This window comes from Molossus molossus, unplaced genomic scaffold, assembly GCF_014108415.1.
Source record: "Molossus molossus isolate mMolMol1 unplaced genomic scaffold, mMolMol1.p scaffold_m16_p_2, whole genome shotgun sequence".
NCBI lineage: Eukaryota > Metazoa > Chordata > Mammalia > Chiroptera > Molossidae > Molossus > Molossus molossus.
The window spans coordinates 70,081,866-70,093,344 of NW_023425355.1; the positions used below are offsets into that span (position 1 = coordinate 70,081,866).

Here is an 11,479-nt window from a genome sequence, read left to right on the forward strand (position 1 = left end):
AGATTGTCAACTTTGTTGCCATGTAATTTTTCATGATATTTGTTAACAATCTTTTTTATTTCTGTGGTGTCAGTTGTTACTTCTCCTCTTTTATTTCTTCTTTTGTGTGTTTGGGTTCTCTGTTTCTTGGTGAGTCTAGCTAATGGTCCATAAATCTTGTTTATCTTTTCAAAGAACCATCTCTTTGTTTCATTGATTCTTTGAATTGTTATTTTGGTCTCCATGTCATTTATTTCTGCTCTGATCTTTACTGTTTCCTTCTTTCCACTTGCTCTGGGGTTTTCTTTTTGTTTGCTTTCTAGTTTTTTTAAGTTGTGACATTAAATAATCTGTTAGAGATTTTTCTTGTTTCTTGAGGTAGGCCTGTAGTGCTATGAACTTCCCTTTCAGAACTACTTTCACTGAATCACATAGATTTTGTGTTGTTGTGTGTTCATTTTTATTGGTTTCCAGGAAGTTTAAATTTCTTCCTTGATCTTCTCAGTAACCCATTCATTGTTCAATAACATGCTATTTAGCCTCCATGTTTTCATATGTCTTTACATGTTCTTGTTGCAATTGATTTCTAGTTGCATGCCATTGTGATCATAAAAGATGCTTGATATGATTTCGATCTTCCTGAACTTGTAGAGACTTAGTTTGTGTCCTAACATGTGGTCTATCATTGAGAATGTCCCATGTGCACTTGAGGAAAATGTGAATTCTGCCATTTTGTGGTGTTATTCTCTGTAGATATCTATTAAATCCATTTGATCTTACACTTCATTTAGAGTCTGTTTTCTTGTTAATTTTTTGTCTGGATATTTCCAGTGATGTCAGCAGGGTATTGAAGTCCCCTGCTATGATTGTATTGCTGTTGATTTCTCCTTTGGAGTCTTATAGAAGAATTTTATTATATGTTGGCGCTCTTATATGGGATGCATATATGTTTACCAGGGTTATATCTTCCTGTTGAATAGATACATATTAAGTTGTGGCCTTCTTTGTCTTTAGTTGTGGTCTTTATTTTGAAATCTACTTTATCAGATATTTGTATCGCTACCCCAGCTTTTTTTTTTTTTGCTTTCTGTTTGCTTGAAAGATTTTTTTCCATCCCTTCACTTTCAACCTATGTGAGTCTTTTGTTGTGAGGTGGGTTTTTTGTAAACAACATATATGTGAGTTATGCTTTTTTATCTCGTCAGCTACTCTGTGTCTTTTTATTGGAACATTCAAACCATTCTCATTTAAGGTAATAACTGATATGTACTTATTTATTGCCATTTTTGTTTATTGTGGTTATATTTTTGTTCCTATTTATTTAACTAATTAAAGCAGCCCTTTTAGCTTATCTTGCAGTGCTGGTTTGGTGTTACTATATTTCCTTAGCCTTTTTTTTTTTTTTTTTGGTCTGGAAATTTCTTTATTTGTCCTTCTATTTTAAATGATAGCCTTTCTGAGTAGAGTAGTCTTGGATTCAGATCCTTGTTTTTTATGTTTTCTTCATGCCATTTCCTTCTGGCCTGTCAGGATTGGAAGAATCCTTGGCCATTTATTAATGTCAAAATGTACATAGGTTTCTCTTTGAACATCTTCTGCATTTAAAGACGTAATCACATAAAGTCTCCTCATTTCCACACAGGATAAATTCTTTGTTTCAGCCAACTGTCAATGGAGGGGCAACAAGCACTACACCATCTCCCCGGACAAAGAGCATTGGAATATTCTGCTTTGTTGATTTATATATCTCTCCATATGTTTCTTCATGAATTTATATAATAGTCACCCAATCTCCCAATATAATAATTAAATATTGATCATAAGCATGTAATCTACCTCAAAGCTCTCTGTCATTTCTCATTTTCACATAAATTCGCTCATCTGGGTTGAGCCTGATAATATCCAGGGGCTCTTCTACAGTGTTGGTAGTTTGTTGCTAGTTCATGTCGTCTGCCATGTTTCAAACCTCATGTAATACATTTTAAAACCTAATAAAATTCAGTCAATGGACTTCACCAAACTATTTGTCCAACACATTTTTTTAGTGCTCATCTTATGCCTCACCACCAACTCTCTCCTTTTATTGCCTTTCTTGACTATCATATTTCTATCAGTTTTAACTAGAAACCTCAGGCCAATCTGTAGCTCTTTTCACTGTTTCTCATCATTTATCCAGTCTGATTCCTTCTCTTTATCTTTCCCTTTTTCATTCAGACCCTTACCATCTTTTACCTGGACAGTAACCCTGCTTCTAGTACCTGTTCCCTCTGCCCTCAATTTGTTGTGCATATGCTGCTAGAGTTGTCTTTCTAAAACAGATATGATGTTTAAAATATCTTTGAGCTATTGAGAACTCATAGGGGGACATATGCTTTGGTTTTCTATTGGGCTCAAAGGATAAAGTCCAAGCACTACAAACTGGTTTCAGTTAAATTTTCCCAAATTTGCTTTCTGCCATGCCCTATCATGTATCAAGTTTCCGCTACCTTGAATCTCTCTGTTCCTCAAACATGCCCCTCTGCCTGAATGTTTCTTCCCATTCCTTGAAATACCCTCCCTCTTCTTCTCTATCTACTGAATTCCCACCCTCTTCTGTGAAGCTTTCTCCAAGGCCCCAGGCAGAGTTCTCTGTCCTTTGAACTTCACAAATCATAACTTGTTCTGGAACTTAGCTGTGGTCTAGTTTACTCTACCTAGATTGAATTTCTCAAGGACAGGAAAATGTCTTATTTATCTTAGGATCCTTGGGGCCTACCACAGTACTTTAGCATATAGTAGGTGCTCATTAAATATTTTTGCGTTAACAAGCCAATGTGCTCTTAAGATATAATGTGGCAGTAATAAATGGTCAATTCTTTATCTGACATTTCAATAACTAACCAGGTCACAGACAGAATGGATGAATTCCAATGCTCATTTTCTAGCATTAGTTTCTCCCTTAGCTTTAACTCCCTCCATTCCTTCATTTTGCTCTTGTGTGGGTCCTCATAAGCCTTGAAAAAAGACTGAAAATGAGAAGGTAACCTGAAAAAGAGAAAGTGCCTAGACAACAATCATCTGAGCACGCAAGAGTAAAATATGCTGAAGTAATTGAAAGTGATTGCCTGAAGTTGTTCCATATTATGAAAGTTTGGGTTCCTTTGCTAAATCTCAAGATAATTGATGCAGTTATTTTGTTTCTGTTTCTTTTATATGCTTGAGAAGTTAGCTGCTGATTTAATGACTGTGTCAGCTCTTTCGAGGTAATGTCTATTACTAAGCTTTACTAATGAGCTAAAACTGTAAAGAAAAAATGAGGTGACTGTAAAATAAAACACCTTGGGCCTTGGCTGGTTTGGCTCAGTGGTTAGAGCATTAGCCTGCGGTCCAGAGAGACCCGGGGTTGGTTCCCACTAAGGGCATGTACCTCGGTTGCAGTTTGTCCCTGGCCCTGGTTGGGTCGTGTGGGTGGCAGCCACTTGATGTGTACCTTTCCAGTCAATGTTTCTCTCTTATTCTCTCTCTTCCTCTCTCTCCCTCCCACTCTATCTGAACAAAAAATGAAAAAAATGTCCTTGGGTGAGGATTAAATAAATAAATACAATTTAGCACCTTGGCAAAGGAAAAGTAGAATAAACAAAATGTTCTATTCATTTTCTGCCCCATATATCTTATATTAACAGTTATTTTGGTCTGTTCTTACATATATATTCAATTGAATTTTTAATTTTTTAAAATTTTAAACTTAACTAACACTGTTGCTAACATGAAATATTTAGATAATTCAACATTGCTTTAATTAATGTTTAGAAATAATCAGAAACATTAAAGCAAGCTTGACTTTTATATATTTTTACTGAATTTATTGGGGTGATATTGGTTTGCAAAAACCATATCAGTTTTTCAAGTGTACACCTCAATAAAATATCATCAGCACACTGTATTGTGTGCCCATCACCCTAAGCCAGTGGTTCTCAACCTTCCTAATGCCACAACCCTTTAATACAGTTCCTCATGTTGTGGTGACCCCCAACCATATTATTTTTGTTGCTACTTTATAACTGTAATTTTGCTACTGTTATGAATCGCCATCAGAAATATGTGTTTCCGATGGTCTTAGGCGACCCCTGTAAAAGGGTCGTTCAACCCCCAAAGGGGTTGCAACCCACAGGCTGAGAACTGCTGCCCTAAGCAAAGTCTCTTTTCATCCCCCATTTGCCCCATCCCTTTGCTTACCTCCACCTACCCACTACCACCCCCTTTCCCTCTGGCTAGCACCACACTGTTGTTTGTGTCTATGTGTTACATCCCTTCACCTTCTTTTATCTAGTCCCCCAGCACCCCTCTCCTCTGACAGCTGTCAGTCTGTTCTATGTATCCATACCTCTGTTTTTATTTTGCTCATCAGTTTACTTTGTTCATTAGATTCCACATATAAGTGAGATCATATGGTATTTGTCTTTCTCTGACTAGCTTATTTCACTTAGCATAATAATCTCCAGGCCCATGCTGTTACAAAAAGTAATAGTTTCTTTATTTTTTTTTAGCAACCAAGGAGTATTCCATTGTGTGAATGTACCACAGCTTTTGTACCCACTCATCTACTGATGGGCACTTGGACTGTTTCTAGAACTTAGCAATTAATATAGGGCTGTCAAGACTGTATATATTCTTTCAAATTAGTGTTTCGGTTTTTTTGGGATACATTCCTAGAAGTGGGATTGCTGGGTCAAAAGGCAGTTCCATTTTTAGCTTTTCCAGGAAACTCCATACTGTTTTCCACAGCGGCTGCCCCACCAGTCTACATTCCCACCAACAGTACACAAGGGTTCCCTTTTCTCCACATCCTCGCCAGCACCTGTTGTTTGTTGATTTATTGATGGTAGCCATTCTGACAGATGTGAAGTGGTATCTCATTGTGGTTTTAATTTGCCTCTCTCTGATGACTAGTGACATTGAGCATCTTTTTATATGTCTATTGGTCATCTGTATGTTCTCTTTGAAGAATTGTCTATTTGGATCCTTAGCCCACTTTTCAATTGGGTTGTTTGTCTTTCTGGTGTTGAATTGTATAAGTTCTTTATATATTTTAGAAATCAACCCTGCATCAGATGGTATCATTGGCAAGTATGTTCTCCCCTTGAGTAGCTTCCCTTTTCATTTTGTTGATGATTGCCTTTGCTATGCAAAATATTTTTAGTCTGATATAGTGTAATTGCTTATTTTTTCTTTTGTTTCCCTTGCCTGAGGAGATATAATATAGTAGCAAAAATATTGCTACAAGAGATGTCTGAGATTTAACTACCTATGTTTTTTCCGGAATATTTTTTATGGTTTTATGAGTTACATTTAAGTATTTTGTCCATTTTGAGTTTGTTCATATGTTTGGTGTAAGTCGGTGGTCTAGTTTTTGTTTTTGTTTTTTTTGTTTTTTTTTTTTTGCATGTACCTGTTCAATATCCCCAACATCATTTATTGAACAGACTATCTTTACTTAATTATATGCTCTTGCCTCTTTTGTCAAATATTAATTGACCATAAGCGCATGGTTTTATTTCTAGGCTCTCTGTTCTGTTCCATTGATCTATATTCCTGTTCTTATGCCAGTACCAGGCTATTTGGATTACAGTGGCCTTGTAGTACAGTTTGATATCATGTATTGTGATACCTCCCACTTTGTTCTTTCTTCTCAAGATTCCTGAGGCTATTCAGGGTCTTTTGGAGTTCCATATACATTTTTGAAATATTTTTTCTAAATTTGTGAAATATGCCCTTGGTATTTTAATAGGAATTGTGTTGAATCTATAGATTGCTTTGGATAGTATGGACATTTTAATGATGGTAATTCTTCCAATCCATGAACATGGTATATGTTTCTATTTATTTGTACCTTCTTCAATTTCTTTCTTCAGTATCCCATAATTTTTTGAGTACAGGTTTTTTACATCCTTGGTTAAATTTATTCGTAGATACTTTTTTTTCACAATAGTAAATGTGATTATTTTTTAAAAATATCTTTTTATAATAGTTCATTATCAGTATATAAAAATGCCACCAAGTTCTAAATATTAACTTTGTAGCCTGCTACTTTGATGAATTCATTTACTAGGCCTAATAGTTTTTTTGTGGCATCCTTAGGGTTTTCTATGTACAATATCATGGCTTCGGCAAATAATGACCATTTTAGTCCCTCTTTTCCAATTTGGATGTCTTTTATTTCTTCTTCTTGTCTCATTGCTGTGGCTAGGACTTCCAGTACTGTGATAAATAAGAGTGGTGAAAGAAGACATTTCTGTCTTATTCCAGATCTTAAGGAAAATACTTTCAGTTTTTGTCCTTTGAGTATGATGTTGGCTGCAGGTTTTTCAACATACTTTAATTATGTTGAGGTATGTTGTCTCTATTTCCACTTTGCTGAGAATTTTTATCATAAATTAGTGCTGGATTTTATGAAATGCTTTTTCTGAATCTATTGATATGACCACATGGTTTTTATCCTTTGGTGTATATTGTGTTTCCCATTTATTGATTTGCAAATATTGTACCAACTTTGTATCTCTGTAATATATCCCATTTGATTATGGTATATGATCTTTTTAATGTATTGCTGAATCTGGTTTGCTGACATATTTTTGAGAATTTTAGCATCTGTGTTCATCAGAAATATTAGCTTATCATTGTCTTTCTTTGTAGTGTCTTTATCTGGTTTCAGAATTAGAATAATGCTGGCCTTGAAAAAAGGGGTTGGAAGTTTTTCTTCCTCTTGAATATTTTGGGAATGGTTTGAGGAGGATAGGTGTTAGTTTTTTGAATGTTTGGTTAAATTTGCCTGCAAAGCCATCAGGTCTGGAAATTTTGTTTGCTAGGATTTGTTGTTGTTTTGTTTGTTTGTTTTTTTTATTACTGCTTCAATTTCATTAGTTATAATCAGGTTTTCTTTTTTTTTAATTAATACAGAATTTATTTGGTTCTTTATCAGCATGTTAAAAGGGAAAAAGTTTTTTCCCAATATTTGCCTGGGAAACAAAAATTATATATATTATTGAAATGGTTTTATGTTATGTTAATCAAGTACTTGATTCCTTAAAAAACCATTTTCTCTTTTTTATTAATTTTTGTTACAGATGTTTCTCCTTTTTCCCCCACAGATTCCCCCCTCCCCCTCCTTCCCTGCCCTTTCCCCAGTTTGTTGTCCATGTCCACTGTTCTTGCACACATGCATATAAGTTCTGTGGTTTATCTCTCCACCACCATCCCCTCTTCCGGGGATTGTCAGTCTGTACCCCACCTCCATGTCTCTGGGACTACCCCATTCCTCAGAATGTTATATTCATTATATTTCACAAATGAGGGAGATCATATGATCCTTGTCCTTCTCTGTTTGGCTTGGCTCACTCAGGATGATACTCTCCAGGGCCCTCCATGTAGCCTTAAAGGACAAGAGATCGTTCTTTCTTACAGCTGTGTAGTACTCCATTGTGTTTATGTACCACAGCTTTTTTATCCATTCCTCTACTGATGGACATTTAGGCTGTTTCCAGATCTTAGCTATTGTAAATAGTGCTGCTACAAACAGGGGGTACATACATTCTTTCTGTTTGGTGTTTCAGGCTTCTTAGGGTATATTCCTAGAACTGGGATCACTGGGTCAAATGGAAGTTCAATTTTTAATTTTTTGAGGTAACACCATATTGTTTTCCATAGTGGATGCACCAGTCTGCATTCCCACCGGCAGTGTACTAGAGTCCCCTTTTCTTCACACCCTCGCCAACACTTGTTGTTTGATAATTTGTTGATGGTGGCCATTCTGACAGGAGTGAGGTGATACCTCATTATTCTTTTAATTGGCATCTCTCTGATGATTAGTGATGATGAGCATTTCTTCATATGTCTCTTAGGCATTTGTATGTCCTGTCTGGAGAGGTGTCTATTTAGTTCCTCTGCCCATTTTTTAATTGCGTTCTTTGTCTTCCTTTTGTGGAGTTGTATGAGCACTCCATATATATTGGAAATTAAAGCCTTATCTGATATATCATTGGCAATTATGCTCTCCCATACAGTGGGTAACCTTTCTGTTTTGATTATTGTATCTTTTGCTGTGCAGAAGCTTTTGAGTTTGATGTAATCCCATGTGTTCATTTTCTCCTTTGTTTCTATTGCCTTAGGTGATGTATCAGTGAAAATTCTGCTGCGTATGATGTCTGAAATTTTGTTGCCTACATTTTCTTCTAGAATTTTTATGGATTCATGAGTCACATTTAAGTCTTTTATCCATTTTGAGCTTATTCTTGTGAAGGGTGTAAGTTGATGGTCTAGTTTCATTTTTCTGCATGTAGCTGTCCAATTTTCCCAGAGTCATTTATTAAAGAGGCTGTCTTTACTCCACTGTATGCTCTTGCCACCTTTGTCAAATGTTAATTGAGCATATATCCTTGGGTCTATTTCTGGGTTCTCTGTTCTGTTCCACTGGTCTATATGCCTGTTCTTGTGCCAGTACCAGGCTGTTTTGATTACAGTGGCTTTGTAGTATAACCTGAAATCTGGTATTGTGATCCCTCCAACTTTGTTCTTCCTTTTCAAGATTGCGGTGGCTATTCGAGGTCTTTTTTGGTTCCATATGAACTTTAGAAGTACTTGTTCTAATTCTGTGAAGTATGTCATTGGTATTTTGATGGGGATTGCATTGAATCTATACATTGCTTTGGGCAATATGGGCATTTTAATGATGTTAATTCACCCAATCCATGAACAGGGTAAGTGCTTCCACTTTTTTATATCTTCCTCTATTTCTTTTTTCAATGACCTGTAGTTTTCTGTGAATAGGTCCTTTATTTCTTTATTCCCAGGTATCTTAATATTTTTGCCGCAATGGTAAATGGGATTATTTTCTTAGTTTCTCTTTCTGTGAGTTCATTCTTGGTGTATAAGAATTCCATCAATTTCTTGACATTAATTTTGTATCCTGCTACTTTGCCAAATTCATTCATTATGTCTAGTAAACTTTTGATGGAGTCTTTGGGGTTTTCTACGTATAGTATCATGTCATCTGCAAATAATGACACTTTCACTTTCTCGTTTCCAATTTGGATCTCTTTTATATTTTCTTCCTGTCTGATTGCTGTGGCTAAGACTTCCAGTACTCTGTTAAATAAGAGTGGTGAAAGTGGGCATCCTTGCCTTGTTTCTGTTCTTAAGGGAAATGCTTTTAGTTTTTGCCCATTGAGTATGATGTTGGCTGTAGGTCTTTCATATATGGTCTTTATTATGTCTAGAGATGATCACTCTATTGCCACACTGCTGAGCTTTTTTATCAGAAATGGATGCTGGATTTTGTCGAAGGCTTTTTCGGCATCTATTGATATGATCATGTGGTTTTTATTCTTCATTTTATTTATGTGGTATATCACATTTATTGATTTGCGGATACTGAACCAGCCTTTCACCCCTGGGAAAATCCCACTTGGTCATGGTGAATAATTTTTTAGTGTATTGATGGAGCCAATTTGCTAGTACTTTGTTCAGGATTTTGGCGTCTATGTTCATCAGGGATATTGGCCTGTAGTTTTCTTTCTTGTAGTGTCTTTTTCTGGTGTTGGAATTAGAATTTTGCTGGCCTCATAAAACAAGTTTGGAAGTTTTAATTTTTCTTGAATTTTTTAAAATATTTTGAGGAGAATGGGTGTTAGTTTTTCTTTCAATGTTCGGTAAAACCCCCGTGAAGCCATCCAGGCCTCGACTTTTGTTCGCTTGGAGATTCTTGATTACATCTTCAGTTTCTTCTGTTGATAATGGTCTGCTCAAGTTTTCTCTCTTCCTATTCCAGTTTTTGGAGACTACGTGTTTCTAGAAATTTGTCCATTTTGCTTAGATTGTCGAATTTGTTGCCATATAATTGTTCATAGTAGTTGTTAATGATCTTTTGTATTTCTGTGGTGTCAGTTGTTACTTCTCTTTAATTTCTGATTTTGTGTATTTGGGTTCTCTCTTTGTTTCTTGGTGAGTCTAGCTAAGGGTCCATCAATCTTTTTATCTTTTTGAAAAACCAGCTCTTTGTTTCATTGATCCTTTGAATTGTTTTTTTGGTCTCTATGTCATTTATTTCGGCTCTGATCTTTACTATTTCCTTCCTTCTACTGGCTCTGGGGTTTTCTTTTTGTTTGCTCTCTAGTTGTTTAAGTTGTGAGGTTAGATAGTCTATTAGAGATTCTTCTTCTTTTTTTAGGTAGGCATGTAATGCTATGAACTTCCCTCTCAGAACTGCTTTTGCAACATCTCATAGATTTTGTGTTCTTGTGTCCTCATTTTCATTGGTTTCCATGAAGATTTTATTTCTTCCTTGATCTCCTCGGTGACCCATTCATTGTTTAATAACATGCTATTTAGCTTCCATGTGTTCAAATGACTGTGTATGTTCTTTTTGCAATTTAATTCTATTTTCATGCCATTGTGATCTGAGAAGATGCTTCATATGATTTCAGTCTTCTTGATCTTGTAGAGACTTAGTTTGTGCCCTAACATGTGGTCTATCTTTGAGAATGTCCCATGTGCACTTGAGAAGAATGTGAATTCTGTAGTTTTGGGGTGTAATTCTCTGTAGATATCTATTAAATCCATTTGGTCTAGTGTTTCATTTAGAGTCTGTTTCCTTGCTAATGTTTTGTCTAGAGGATCTATCCAGTGATGTTAGTGGGGTGTTGAAGTCCCCTGCTATGATTGTATTGCTATCGAATTCTCCTATGAAGTCCTCGAGAAGATTTTTAATATATTTTGGTTCTCCTATATTGGGTGCATATATGTTTATCAAGGTTATATCTTCCTGTTGGGTAGATCCTTTCAATATTATGTAGTGGCCTTCTTTGTCTCTAACTATGGCCTTGATTTTGAAGTCTATTTTATCAGATATGAGTATTGCAACCCCAGATTTTTTTTCCTTTCTGTTTGCTTAGAAGATTTTTATCCATCCCTTTGCTTTCAATCTATGTGAGTCTTTTGTTGTGAGGTGGGTCTCTTGTAAACAACATATAGATGAGTCATGCTTTCTTATCCAATCAGCTACTCTGTGTCTTTTTTTGGGAGCATTCAATCCATTTACATTTAATGTGATTATTAATATGTGCTTATTTATTGCCATTTTTGTTTAGTGTGGTTCTATTTTTCTTCCTGTTTCTCCTGGTAATTACAGCAATCCTTTTAACATTTCTTGCAGTGCTGGTTTGGAGCTAATGTATTCCCTTACCTTTTTTTTTGTCTGAGAAGCTCTTTATTTGATCTTCCATTTTGAATGATAGCCTTGCCGGGTAGAGCAGTCTTGCATTCAGATCCTTGTTTTTCATGACCTTGATTACTTCATACCATTCCCTTCTGGCCTGTAGTGTTTCTTGTGAGAAGTCAGCTGAGATCCTCATGGGGTTTTCTTTGTAGGTAACCTGTTGCTTATCTCTTGCTGGTTTTAGGATTCTCTCTTTGTCTTTAATTTTTGGCAGTTTCATTACTATGTGTCTTAGTGTGGGCCTGTTTGGGT

At 35.8% G+C, this 11,479-nt stretch overlaps 1 pseudogene; it reads right to left on the minus strand.

Moving 5' to 3' along the window:
- Positions 1–1,604: 1,604 nt before the first annotated feature.
- LOC118636647 lies at positions 1,605–1,936 on the minus strand (annotated as a pseudogene).
- Positions 1,937–11,479: the final 9,543 nt, after the last annotated feature.